Source organism: Triticum dicoccoides, chromosome 1B (assembly GCF_002162155.2).
Source record: "Triticum dicoccoides isolate Atlit2015 ecotype Zavitan chromosome 1B, WEW_v2.0, whole genome shotgun sequence".
NCBI lineage: Eukaryota > Viridiplantae > Streptophyta > Magnoliopsida > Poales > Poaceae > Triticum > Triticum dicoccoides.
Window position 1 is genome coordinate 25699127 of NC_041381.1, and position 10824 is coordinate 25709950.

The 10824-nt window shown below is 48.0% G+C and overlaps 1 pseudogene; it reads left to right on the forward strand.

Annotated features, from left to right (window-relative positions):
* Positions 1 to 3970, forward strand: part of LOC119350036 — a 22517-nt pseudogene extending 18547 nt beyond the window's left edge.
* The last annotated feature ends 6854 nt before the right edge of the window (positions 3971 to 10824 follow it).

Below are 10824 nucleotides of genomic sequence, written 5' to 3' on the forward strand. Positions count from 1 at the left end.
CGGGGCAGCGAGCCGGGCGCCACGACGGGGGTGGTGCGGGGCGGCGCAGCGAGCCGGGAGCCGCGACGGGGGTGGTGCGGGGCGGGGCAGGGCGGCTATGCTAGCCGGGACAGGGCGCCGGACCGGGAAGGCGTGGCGGTGGGGCGGTGGGGTGATGGTACGGGGTGGCGGGGCGGAGCGGCGGTCGAGGGCGGTGGCACGGGTGGTGATGAGGAGATCGAGAGAGAGAGAGAGAGGAGGGGCCGCGGGTGTGGCCCCTTTTCTGCTAGTAGGTCAGTTCTTTGTCGTCTACTAGCAGACGACAAAGAACATACCTAGTGGGGTGGGGTCGGGGGGGAAACGTATGACCTAACGACCGTTTTCTTTGCCGTCTGCTGGCTGACGACAATGAAGTTTTTCCGTCAGCCAGCAGATGGCAAAGAAAATGGCTGTTAGGTCGTCCCCGTATGCCCGCCACCCACGCTCTTTTTCGTCCGCTAGCGGGTGGGAAAGCTTCTTTGCTTTCCGCTGGCAGACGACAAAGATGTGCTGATGGCAAAGCCTTCCGTTGTTGTCCGTTGCGTATTTGTCGTCCGTTTTCTGGTGGTTGGTGGCAAAGCCTCTCTTTGCCGTCTGTAAATAGTTGGTAGACGGCAAATTAGCAAATTCTAGTAGTGGTGGGACCGAATCAAGAAACTCGGTCATACCGATTAAGTTATAAATCTGAACGTTAGGATTTTCGGTGGGACCAAAAAGATCAACTCGGTTGGACCGATGCACTAGGGTTAGGGTATAACTTGATCTCAGTGAGACCGATTACATAAACTCGGGGGGTACCGATTTTAGTAATTGGCAAACAGAGAGTTGGTCAGGAAAACTCGGTGGGACCGATTCGCTTGTTTCGGTGAGACCAAAGCGTTACGAAAGTGCAACAAAGAGTTTTCATTGCGAACTCGGTGGGACCGATCGCTCATTTCGATGAGACCGAAATGTTACGAAGGGAGACAGAAGTTTGCAATCCCATCTCGGTGAGACCGAGATCCCTATCAGTGAGACTGAAGTGATAAGGCTTTGTGGCTATGGCTATGTCAGATGAACTCGGTGGCGCCGGATAGATCAAATCGGTGGAGCCGAGTTTGACTTTTAGGTTTAGGACAAATGTCGAAGTGGGAAAGTGGTTGAGGGTTTTGGAGCATATCACTAAGCATTTTGAGCAAGCAAGCCATCAAGCAACACCTCATCCCCTTTTAATAGTATTGGCTTTCCAAGGGACTCAGTGTGATCTTGGACCACAAAAATGGAAAATGTAGAGTCTTGAGCTTTTGCCAATGCTTGTCCTTAGCATCTTGAGGGGTTCCACATCATCTTGTTCATGCCACTCCAATGTTGAACTTATCTGAAATATACTAGATGAAAGTATTAGTCCAACAAGAGATATGTTGACATTAATTACCAAACAGGGAGCACTTGTGCTTTCATTGGCATGGAAGGAGTTAGAAAAACAACAATGGCCCAACAAATCTGCAAGAATACAAATGTGAAGAAACACTTTGGCCCCGTAATCTCGACATGTGTTTCAGATGTCATTCACAGAAAAGGGTTAACGGAAGCGATTATAAAAGGCCTCATAGGAGATGCATCATCTGAAAATCTGAGTGTTCTTATTGGTAAACTAGAAGTTCGTGTCAAGTCCAAAAAGTTTTGGCTTGTCCTTGATGACATGTGGGATCATATCTTGAAGGATGATGTGGCAGGGTGGAAGGGCTTGTGTGCATGTTTGGAAAATGGCACTGAAGGAAGTAGGATTTTGGTCACCAGTAGATTCCCCGAGGTTGCTGAGCTAGTTGGAACTATGAATAATTATGAGTTAAATGCCTTAGAACCTAAGGTATTCTGGGATTTCTTCAAATCCTGTGCATTTGGATTCACGAGTTCTTGCAGCAACCAGGAGTCATTGGAGTTTAAGCACATTGGTAAAGAAATTGTTCCACAATTGAAGGGTTCCCCATTAGCTACCAATAATACTGGTTGTCTACTGTGAATGGAGATAAGTACAACACATCGGAAAAATATAAAGGAAAGTGAACTCTGGCGATGAAAACAAACAAATACAGACATTCTGCCAGCCCTTCGATTGTACCACAGAAACTGAAGAGATGTTTCTCAATATGTGCAATGTTTCCCAAGGATCACAAATTTGGGAAGGATTTTCTTGCTGATATTTGGATTGCACATGGATATGTGGAGGGCCCCCAAGAAGCATCAATGTGCTTTGATGCACTTGCAAATTGTTCATTCTTTCAAAAAGCATCACCGTAGAGTGTTAAGTACTATGTAATTCATGATCTGATGCATGATACAACACAGCTAGTCTCAAAGGATGAGTGCTTCATTATAAAGCATGCTAGGGACCTAGATAAAGTCCCTTCAAATGTTTGCCATCTATCAATATTCACAGACGGAAATTTTCAGTGTTCTGAATTGAAGAGCATATGCGACAAGAAAAAATTGAGGTCCCTGGTATGGGATGAATTATATAGCAAAGAAAAAGATTTTGAGACTGTGATAAACTATTGGTTCAAGGAGCTAACGAAAATCGGTGTATTGAGCTTTAAACTTTCTAGGGTATGACAGTTACCTGAGAGCATGGGCAACTCAAAGCATCTGTGTTACCTTTCTTTACTTGGAAGTGTTACTTTCAGCACATTTCCATTATCAGTATGTTGTCTGAATCATTTGAAAGTTATAGACTCTGGTAGTTGTGTGATTGAAAGTTTCTTATAGGCTTCAGTGATGTCCTCGGCTTAGAGAAGATCAATTCAAAGAGTTTTAGTTATAGCAAGGCCCACTCTGGCAAACCCTGCCTCAAATGGTGTCGTCTGTTGTAAAATCTGCGAAGTCCTGAGGCGGTGAAGATAATGGAAACCCAGATGGAAATGTTACCTCATTGGAATCTCCAACATTTGTAGGTAAATGGCTACCAAGGTGAATCTTGTCCTAGCTGGCTCCATTCCAACCTCCTACCAAGGTTATGTTCTCTTGAATTTACAGATTGTGTTAACTTGAAGAGTATATCAATCTATCTCCAGTTAGGTGGATCACTCTGCAATACATCACGGTCAGAAAACATTAATCATCTTGAAGCGTTAGTCATAAAAAGATGTGGTCAAATCAGTTGGCAAGGCTCGACGTCTTACCTACTTCTCTTAGAAAGCTAGACCTTCAGAGCGCGTGCTATTCCATGGATCACTTCATGAGCTGCTTCCTTGACCTCACCTCCCTCACATATTTGAAAATACATAACTGCGTCTCGTTGACAACTACCCCCCTACATGTGTGGAGAAGCAATCTTCCATCCCTGGAGGAACTAGGTATTAAATTTAGCAATAACCTTAAATCAATAGTCTCTGAAGCAAGTAGTAGTAGTAGCACCACCAACGGTGGTATTAAAGGATTCTCATCCCTTGCTAAGATACATATTCATTGTTGTGAGAAATTATTGAACTTGCATGAATTCTTGAAGCCTGATTGTCTTCCTGCCATGAAGACCACTGAGGTTTCCAATTGTGAAAAGTTGATGTCGCTCTCTGTTATAGGCTCGACGGATTGCAACAGTTAAAATATGTAGGTTGTTAGTTTAATATGCAGAGGGCAATGATATTACCATCCTCTCTTAAAAATGTCAGCTTGACAAATTGTCAGGGTATCGAGTCCATCAACCTCGCCAATAGCCAGTTGGCATGTTCTCTGGTATTGAAGGAACTTAGCATTTACCACTGTTCAGACCTCAAGTACGTTGGTGGGGCAGCAGTTGTTGATAAAATAAAGAAAGTGAGTATAGAGTTGTGCCACGAGCTGGTATGCATGGTTTTCAATTTCAGTTTCAGAAAAATTTCACCACAAACCGAAATCACCGAAATTTAGTGATTTTCACTGATTTCGGTTTGCATTTCAGCCAAATGACCAAAATATTCACTTGAATTCAATTTAAAATTTGAATTTTTTTAAAATATTTTGAAAAATATTTGAATTCATGTGTAGTACTGAAATTGCTGAAATATTTTGGCCCAAATGAATTATTTCAGTGTCTACTAAAATTAAAAAATATTTGAATTCATGTGTAGTACACCATTTGTTCTTTAGAGTTTATTGGTAGATAGCTGCATGTTAATCTCCCCATGTCACTCCTGAAAAAAATAGATTTAGAACTTTCAACTCATTAACCTTTTCCATTTGTCCAGCCTAGTTGGTACTTCTGATGATGAAATCATAAATTGGAACATGAAGAACGGCGACGCCTTCATTCAGAACACACGCTAGGGGAGCCCGTAATATGGTATTCTTGAGGAGATGAAATCAGATGAGATGTATGTCGTGTAGGGTTGTTGGAGGAGTGCAAGGAAACAAAATTATGGGCAGTTTGATGCTCCAATAGCTTGCTATTATCCTGTATCAACTATAGCAGCAGCGAAGTTGCTTGCTATGTATCAAGGCAGAGTAGAATTTGAGCCTTGAGTATTGTTTGTGTGTGTATGCTACATTCTATTTCCCCACTGGAGCATGTTCCGGTGGAGATATTATATTTCCTGTCCATATCCAACTTATTTATCGTATCTTCATGAACCTACCAATTTGTTATTGTAAAATAATGTGCCACTCAGAACATGACAGTTCCAGCTTCTTATTTACTTGTAGTAATTGTTGGATAAATGAGCAACTAGTTTACTCTGAGGGCCAAAGGACATTACATATACATGTGTGTCAAAGTGCAGAAAACCCCTTATACAACGGGGAAAAGGGACTATACACATCTAAAACCCCCCCTCAAACTCATGGTGGATGAACAACACTGAGTTTGGAAAGGAAAAAGCCATGTTGCGCTCGAGTTTGTGCCTTCGTGAAGAAATCCACCAACTGTAACTCAGAAGGCACATAGTGAAGAGCGAGAAACTGATCCTGCACAGCAGCATGCACAAAGTGGGCATCCACACTGATGTGCTTGGTGAGCTCATGCTTCACCGGGTCACGCGCAATACTGATAGCGCCAGTACTGTCTGACAGTAAGGGAGTCGAGGTAGTAGCAAACACACGAAAATCCTCAAGTAACCACTGATGAAGTCATGTACCTAGGGTAGGGTCATGGACCTATCCAAGGTACCCTCCCCAAGGACATCTTGTAAGAAGAAGCCATCTTCCAGTCGACCAAGAGGAACTCCACTCGACGGACTAGAAGACACTCGACGAACATGAAGACACTCGACCATGAAGACTCACTCGACCACCAGGAGTTCAAGATCTACCCTGTATCCAAACGGTCTGTAATTAAGTAGTCTTTATGGTCATGATGACACTTTATGTAAGGCGTTACCAGTAACGCCGGACCTTAATGTACTTTAATCCTCCACTATGTGGGCTGGCTGGGGTCTTGGCGTCCTCTAAGCCACCCCCCTCCACTGGTAGAGGGGTTCGCACCCCTGTAACTCTCACACATATAATCCAGTCGACCGCCTCCGGGCTCCGAGACGTAGGGCTGTTACTTCCTCCGAGAAGGGCCTGAGCTCGTAAAACACTTGTGTGCACAACTACTCCATAGCTAGGATCTTGCCTCTCCTTAGTACCCCCCTACACTACTGTCAGACTTAGAACCACGACAACCACTGTAACCAGATCACCTCAGCCGTCAACATAGCCATGGCTCGCAACTCAGCCTCTGTACTCGAGTGGGAAACTGCAGTCTGTTTCTTTGTCTTCCAGGCAATAAGAGAGCCGCCAAGAAAAACACAATAAGCAGACAGCGAGCGTCGATCAGAGGGATCACTAGCCCAGGTAGCATCAGAGTAGGCCTAGAGCTCAAGAGCACTGGAGCGGGGAAAGAAAAGGCACTGAGACATCATGCCACGAAGGTATCATAGAACACAAAGGAGGTGACTATAGTGGATCAGAGGTGGGGGCTGAAACGAACTGACTCAGGATGTGGACAGGATAGGAGATGTCAGGACACGTGACAGCAAGATAGACAAGGCTGCCAACAAGATGACGATAGCGAGTGGGATTAGGAAGAGGGTCACCATCAGAGGCACAAAGCTGAACGTTGATCTCCATAGGAGTCACAACGGTGTGCTCATCATCAAGAGCAGCGCGAGCAAGAAGATCCTGAATATATTTTTCTTGGGAGATGTAGAAGCCATCAGAGGTCGAGGAGATCTCAATCCCAAGAAAATATCAAAGAGGACCAAGGTCAGTCATGAGGAACTGGTCTCGAAGGAGAGCCTTAACAAAGGCAACGTACTCAGAGTCGTCACGAGTGATGATCATGTCATCAACATAGAGAAGGAGAAGAGTCCGACCACGAGGATACGTGTGGACAAACAAGGCAGGATCATGATCACTGGGCAAGAAACCAGCGGCAGTCACCACAGAGGAAAAGCGCTCAAACCAGGCACGAGGGGCCTATTTGAGACCACAGAGAGAGCGACGAAGTCTACAGACCATGCCATCAGGGGCATAGTACCCTGGTGGTGGCTGCATATAAACCTCCTCACGTAACTCACTGTTGGTGTCAAAACCGGCGGATCTCGGGTAGGGGGTCCCGAACAGTGCGTCTAGGCGGATGGTAACAGGAGACAAGGGACACGATGTTTTACCCAGGTTCGGGCCCTCTTGATGGAGGTAAAACCCTACGTCCTGCTTGATTGATATTGATGATGTGGGTATTACAAGAGTAGATCTACCACGAGATCAAGGAGGCTAAACCCTAAAAGCTAGCCTATGGTATGATTGTTGTTCGTCCTACGGACTAAAACCATCCAGTTTATATAGACACCGGAGAGGGCTAGGGTTACACAGAGTCGGTTACAATGGTAGGAGATCTACATATCCGTATCGCCAAGCTTGCCTTCCACGCCAAGGAAAGTCCCATCCGGACACGGGACGAAGTCTTCAATCTTGTATCTTCATAGTCTTGGAGTCCGGCCGATGATGATAGTTCGGCTATCCGGACACCCCCTAGTCCAGGACTCCCTCAGTAGCCCCCGAACCAGGCTTCAATGACGACGAGTCCGGCGCGTATATTGTCTTTGGCGTTTGCAAGGCGGGTTCTCCTTCATATTCCATGTGTTTGCCGAATAGTGTCCGGTTTCCTTACAAATGTTGCGCTCCTTGGCTTCTACGTCCAATAATGGCCCTCTTCCATGTGTCGTATGAATGCGAAAAGCCAGGGTATTTTTACGTTTTACCCCCTAGCTGCGTGAATAAGCTGCCAATAAGAGAGGCGAGGACCTAGATCCGAATCACACCATCCTCCTTCCGCAAGTACTCATCGAAGCGCATCTAACAAAGATCCATTCCAACATGGACAGTCGACGCGGCTCCTCCTCTCGTGCTCCCAGTCCTCAGCCAGGAGATTGGAGGAGATGTTCAGTCCCGCATAGCGAGTTAGTGACGCTCCAAGCAGAGGGATACCTTCCCCCAGCCTTTATGGTTCCGGTTCGAGCCGGACTGGCCACCTACAAGGGTGGGAAGCAGCGGAGAGCGTCCCCAATCCCTCCAAAGGAGAGCGGGTATGCTTCGTCCCCTATCTAATAAGGGGACGCAGATTTCCGATACATCCGTTTCTCCGGGGGCTCCTGGAGTTCTATGGACTCCAACTGCACCACCTCACACCTGCATCCATCTTGCACATCGCGGGCTTTGTAGCTCTTTGCGAGCTGTTCTTGGGCATCGAGCCCCATTTTGCGTTGTGGAAGAGATTGTTTTGCCTCGTACCCCGTTCTCACGAGGGGTCGATATATCAAGTGGGCGGAGCCGAAATATGGCGCATCGCCGGGACCGGATATCTATCCGGAACCCCGAAGAAGGCGTCCGAAGACTGGCCTTCGGAGTGGTTCTATATGGAAGATGCCTCGCTGCCGGATCCAGTTCGGATCGGCCTCCCGGAGTTTAGCAACGCTCCTCTGAAGAAACGCCTGAGTTGGCGCCCGCGGAGCCCTCAACGGGAAGATGATAGGAGCGTCCAATATCTGATGGGCCGGATAAGGTTACTGGGCCATTCCGGATTGACCATGATTGGAGTCATGGCCACATGCATTATGCGAGGGGTGCAGCCGCTCCAATATAGGGGCCACCCCATGTGGGATTTCAACGGGGAGAATGACGCCACCCGTCATGGCCGCAAGGGGCTGGGATCGACCGCCGATCTGGTGAAGATTCTGTCCGGCTTGTACAAGGGGGAGAAGGAGGACTTCCTCCGCACGAGTCCATTGAATGGATTCTCCATGAATAACCCTCGGAGCTGGGTAAGCGGACGTTTATATATCCGATCCGTGCTTTCAAAGTTAAGTGTCTTACTTTATGATTTCATCGCAGGAACTGCGCCGGGATGTGGAGGGCATACGAAGCCCGACTCCACAACCCGAGGATCCGGGAAGATCCCTTGATCCGACCTCCGGAGAGGATCCGGACATAGAGGTGGAACTTATTGACGGGGTGTTCCACCAACTCAGTATAGACAATGCTCTAGTCGCCATTACGGCTGACTACCCGGGTTTATCTCCGGCTTCCCAGGTGAGTACGACCGAAGTCCTGACACCATTACCTTTTTAGTGCTTATTTCTGACCACTGTATACCAATGGTGCTTCGCAGGAGGTGCCTTTACGGCGGGAAGCCGAGCCCGCGGCGACTGACCAACCAGGCTCAGTGCGGCCAGGCAGGCGGAAGAGGAGTGCGGCGCAAATCGAAATGTCACCGCAAAGGAACGGCGCACCATTGTCTTTAAGGGAAAGACTTCGGGGAGGTATATTAATGCTCATGATTCTTCCAGGAGAAAGAGCGCTCGCCGGACTGTGCCCGGAGAGGTTGCCAACCAAGCCTCCGCCAGCCAAGCTCCAACACCTGGTCCGGAGGGGGAGGCGAGCGCAAGGTGCGAGCCGGATGCTCCTCCAACGGAGGATGCCGACAGGCTGTCCGCCACCAGGTCTGAGGTGGAGAGCGCCATGAATCACAGGCGCTGTCGGACAGTTCTTCGTGACGCGTGTTTCTCCCCAGAGGCGTTGAATGCCTTTAATGCGGGAGACGCGCACCTCCGTGCTGCTCAAGATGGTTTAACCAGAGCCACGGAGCAGTATGTGAAAGACATACGGGTGAGGAATTTTAATAGTTATATATGCCAGTAGCCCCCGAGACTTAAAATAGTTAAACTAACTGATTTAAGGATCATTTGTTATGCAGGATCTTACGGAGAAGAATACCCACCTGTCCCAAGAGCTTCAAGAATGCAAGGCCCAACTTGAAGCCGCACTAGCCGCCACCGGGGGAGCCACAGAGACCCCCTCTGGTAATACATATTTCGAAAAGATAAGTAGTTTATGAAGTGCAGCGTGTGCGTTTAGTCTGACAATAATATTGCAGAGGGTGCCGGACTAGATCCGGACAAGCAACATCTGCTGCGCCAGCTGAAGGCCGGCGAGAAGGTGCTTATGAGGGTGCAGTAGGAGAGGAATAAACTCCAGGATGCCAACACCTAGCTGGGCGAGGAACTAAAAGATGTTCGGGTCCAGCTGTCTAACTTCGTAAAGGAGAATCGGCGGCTTCGTCGCGGCATTTACAGTAAGTGCTTGAGCAAACTCTTTTGAAAAGAAGAGTTCGACGAGGAAGTCGATTGACAGAAATGTGTCTGTAGGTGTGCTCACGGGTCGTCCGGCGGAGGAAATGCCTGGTTCCACGGGTGACCTTCTTCCCGAGCTGCTGCAACTGCACGAACATGTCCGGCAGGCGATGAGCGGCGTCGTTCAGGCCTTATGGTCGTCCGTCTCCCTACCCGAGGGTCTTGAAGGGCTTGCTGAGAAGCTTCAGGGAGTACGGCAGCGCTTCCGTCTGTGGAAGATATCGGCATGCCGTCAAGGCGCCAGGGAGGCCTGGGCCATGGTGAAGACGCGGTACACGAAGGCTGATCCAAACCACATGGCCGAGGTCGGACCTGTGGGGCCCGATGGGAAGGAGATCCCTGTGAGCCTGATGTACGGCCAAGTAGAGTTGGCCGCGAAATATTCCCAACAGGACTGTAAACTAGACAGCCTGTTAGATGGGATTGAAGAGGAGTACAATCAGTCAGTTTGAAGATGTAATTTAAAATGGCATGTAAAATGCCTTCTAGCCGGATTGTAGATCGTTTGTCTTTGCGGACCTTTTCGCTTCAACCTCGGGACCCAACAGTCCGGAGTGTGTCCGAATACCCTCACATTTATACAAAAACTGGGGCATGCATGGAGTCATAGGGGTCATAAGTGAGGGTCATAAGTGCTTTATCAGACAAGTGCCCAACTAGCTATGTTATATGACATGGTTAGTAAGAAACATCTTCCAGGGAGAATAGTTCCGTTAGGGGTTCCTTTCCCTGGGAGACATATGCCCTAAAGTGCATGTCCGGACTGCGAAAAGAGCAGAAAAAGCATCTGGGGGCAGATAAATAAATAAGTAATAAATCATCTTTCAAGTCACCGACCGAATATTCCCTTAAGAACGCTAGCCTTCGGTTTCACCCAGTCTGAGGTACACATCCGGCTGACCCGGCAGTAACAATCGTAGAGGTGCTCCCTTTACCTCCTAGCCGAACAATTGGGAACGTAGGGGTAGGAGCCAGGCAACCCAGCTTGGCCAAAACTTAAGTCATATCGATGCATATAATGGTGAGTAAAAGGTACATGCGGAAGTATGACACATGTGTTGGGCATGAAGCCCGTATAAATAAGCTTCTATTAAAGAAGCCCCCGGGTATAACGAGTGCGAGTAGCACATCAAGTGTGTGCGAGCAATGCGCAGATCATCCCTCAAGAGGGAGGAAAAAGGAG